The following is a 3936-nucleotide window of genomic DNA, read 5'->3' on the forward strand; positions in this document are numbered from 1 at the left end:
TCCGATTTTTTCCCCATCCCACCAGGGTGGAGTGAGTGAGCAGCTGGGCTCAGTTGCTGGCTGGGGTTAAACCATGACAACTTTCTAACAGAAAGAGCTGTGTCTCGAAATTTGTGTACAGGACTGAATGGGCATGTTAAATACCTCTGTGAATTCACCACGAGGTAGGGTACAGGGTAGCAAGGCTGTTGCATGCATCCTACACTGGAAAAGCCGAGGATTATTCCACAGGTGGAAAGGCCTCATCTATATCATAGAATCATAGAATCATAGAATCATAGAATCATAGAATGTTTTGGGTTGGAAGGGACCACTAGAGGTCATCTAGCCCAACCCCCCTGCAGTGAGCAGGGACACGGTTAACTAAATAAGGTTGCTCAGAACCCCATCCAAACTGGTCTTGTAGGTAAGCAAAGAAGTTGGCTCTTACAGCAACTATTTTTCCTCTGCCCTGTAACCTGTGTTTGAAGATGCTTGCTAGACGTCATGTAGAAAATTCAAGTATTTTGCTGGTTTTCTCTTGCTGAATGCTTTTGCAAAGGCAAGGGCTGTATGCATCAGGGTCCTGCTTTCCTTTGACAGCACCTTGCCCTGCTGTCCCAGTCTTTCCAAGTCTTTGGTGGACTGAAGATAGACCCTCTGCTTTGAATTAAAACCCAGTGCTTTTATGTTGACACATTGGTATTCACCTTGGCTAAAAAAAAGAGAAGGAAAGCATGAGACTTGCTGCACTTTCATTCCCCACGTCTCAATATGGATCATAATGACAGAATCTTCCTTAGTACACAAGGCTTCTGTTGATTTGTTTAACTTCACTTTTTTTTTTTTTCTGAGGAGTCGACAAAAAATTAAACAGAACATTCAATAGCAGACACTTCCTCTCCCAGCTGTTGAAATGATCTGGCAGTCTGGGAGAGCACCTCTGGAACAGATTATAGTATTGCAAACTGACATTCATCATACATAGGGTCTGGATTCTGCAATCAAGGATTCTCCTGAAGTACAAGACTTTAGGCCCAGGATTAGAGGCTCTAAATTAGATCACGTGAGCTTACCTTAAGGTCTAACACATGGCCCTGTTCCAGGTGAAAGCAATAGCGCCGGGCTGCAGAACGCATCTCAGCATGTTTCATACAATTAGGGAAGGAGCTGTACCCAGCCACAGAGAATCAGCAGGGCTCCTGCCCTCACTTTACATGTTCCAGTGAAGAGCAATACTAATGTTCTGAGGCCACCTACTGTTTACTTTTAACACCTACATGTTAATGGTTAGGGTACTGTCCAAGAGAGCAGTCTTTTCTTAATGACCAGAAAGTATTCCTGATACTCCTTAAGGAAGTCAAGGTACATCAGAAACAGAACTTGCTCTATTTTAATTGCTATTGTTTTATAAATATCACAATCCTCAACTTTTTAATATGATTTTTTCATGGAAAATAACTATTACTGTCTTGATAATTTATTTTACTTCATTAACATCTTCTGCAATCTGCATGAGAATACCGTTAAAAGAGCCAAATCCTCCCAGAGCTTCCACTTTCAAGTACTGAGGAGGAGTCTAGATGCACAGAGTGAAATCCCAGCTCCACTGACTCACAAGCAATTATTCCCCTTTGCATCAATAGAGCTAAGTTAGGGTTTTTCTCTCGCAGTTCATCATAACAGGAATCTGCTGATCTCATGCTGTTAAATCCATCTGCTGCCTCAAGCTTTGGCCTGAAGCACAATGAATAAAAGAGGAAGAGAAAAAAGGAGGAGGAGTATCAGAAGCTGTTATCCACAAAATGTCCCAGACTGAAGGCCTCAAGCTGAGCCTGTGGAGGCCAACCACTGCAGTACAAATGGAATGAAAGCTGAAACTCCAGACACTATAGTCTTTGCCTGTTACTAATAGCAGGCATCAGTCGACTCTATTACATGGGGACTCCCTTCCATTTACACATTTGCTACACATTCTCAGCTGCTATTTAGGCATGGGCTCCCAGTTCTTGTTATAACACAGGTCCCACTTTTCTTCCCGTTAAACAAGGTCAACTGGATGCTCATCCCTCTTTTCTCAGTCTCATCTAGCAAGCAACATTCAGATCTGCTCACACCAGTCCCTCTAACCAGCATCTGGCTTATAAAGGCTTCAATGCATCAATCAGTCATTCATCAATCAATTAAGGCATCAATGGCTTCTTCTTTTTTCTTTTTTTTGTTAATCCTGCTTCACTGAAGCTCTCTTCTTTCTAAACCATATTCTTCAGAGACCTGTAGAAATCTGTTTTCCAAAGTTATCTCTCCTCAATTTGCTGTACCTTGCTGGCTAGCTGTACCTTGGCTGGATAGGAGGTCTAGTTGGGCAGAACCACTGCTGCTGGAGCAGTCTACAAATCCTAAAAGAGAAGTTACCTAATATGTTCCACTGAGATGAAATCACCCACCTCCAACAAAGATGAAACCAACTTGAAGCGTGTATAGTCTCATATTCTTTTTAACATTCTTGATAGAATGGGAGAAAATGGGAGAAAACTTAAAGTACTGGCAAAGTGAAGGCAAAGACTAAGTATGTTTGCTAGCCATAAAGACTTCAAAAGAGTAAACACAAAGGAAGGAAAAATGGAGGCATAAACTGCAAAATCACACTGGCACATGAAAAAATCTAGATAAATCCTAAATCAAAGCAAAGACATCTTTCTCTTAACATACTGTCTGTAACTTACGGGAAAAAAATGTCTTTTTATGAGGAATCTAAGTTCTGGAGACATACTGGTGTTCCCATATTGAGTACTAAAATATAACTGCAACTTCTAAGAAGTACTTGGGCATTTGTACTTTGCAGAAAATAGTTTTTTTAAACCTCATTGTAATGAATAACCATATTTACTGAAATCAGAGAAAGTCACTTTTAGGGACTTTAAATCTTAAAGTTTTTTATTTATTTCATCTCTGGATGTTAAATAATACCTTAATATAATGATGTAAGGGGCAGGGGTTGATGAGCAGCTGGGTACTTTGCTGTATGCACTCCCTTTCCTCACCATCAAGGCAATATAATTAGAAGAACCTTACCTTGAATTGCTTTTTCTGTTTAAGTAAAAATTATTACAACTTTCTTCCCTAAATCAGCCCTGAGGATTTACAGGGACACGTTGAATTCAGAAAAACTAAGTAATTTCTGAAGTGAAAGATAAATGCTATCTGGATACCAGCAGCCATGAACCTGATTGCTCTGAACTTGTTGGTCCTAACTGTAAGATACATATTTTTTGTTTCACATGGACAGATTTTTCATTGTCTAAGGAAAATTATTAGTGAAATAGATCATGAGAAAAGTGTAGCCACAAGAAAGTGGATGAAAATGAAGAACCCTTGAAGAAGAGTTTATTAGACTATAGCTATACTGTAAAATGAGGCAGGGCTCAGAGATGGCAGAGGAAGAGGCAGAGTTTGGTGGCTTAGGCAGTGTGCTCTTCAACTGTGAGCTCCAAAACTAACACATCTTCACACCATGTGTAACAAATTATTGACACTAACTTTGCACAGTGCTTCCATATGCAGCGAATGTGAGCCCTTAGGTGATCAGGATAGTAAAATCCCACAGCGTTGGGCTCAAGTCCCTTCTGTAGCAGCGAAAAGACCTCAGTCAGTGAACAAGAAGAAAGACACCAATGAAAATAAAATGGGAAAAATATAACTGTAAAATGTAAATTATGCATTAAACTAAGGAAACAAATGGGGGGAAAATGTAACAGTGCTAGCAATAAAGAAACCCTAGTGATGGCAATGTGCCATAATTAAGTGGAGAGAGTATAATGCTGATGTAGAGAAGGTTACAAAATATTAAACAATATTTCCATTCTAATCTAGGTTTCCATTCTACTACTAAAGGTAGTATCTGTTACTTGAACTCTTCAGAGCATTCAGCTTGCTTCGGTATTCCTGTAAAAAAAC

This window comes from Egretta garzetta, unplaced genomic scaffold, assembly GCF_000687185.1.
Source record: "Egretta garzetta isolate BGI_Z169 unplaced genomic scaffold, ASM68718v1 scaffold255, whole genome shotgun sequence".
NCBI lineage: Eukaryota > Metazoa > Chordata > Aves > Pelecaniformes > Ardeidae > Egretta > Egretta garzetta.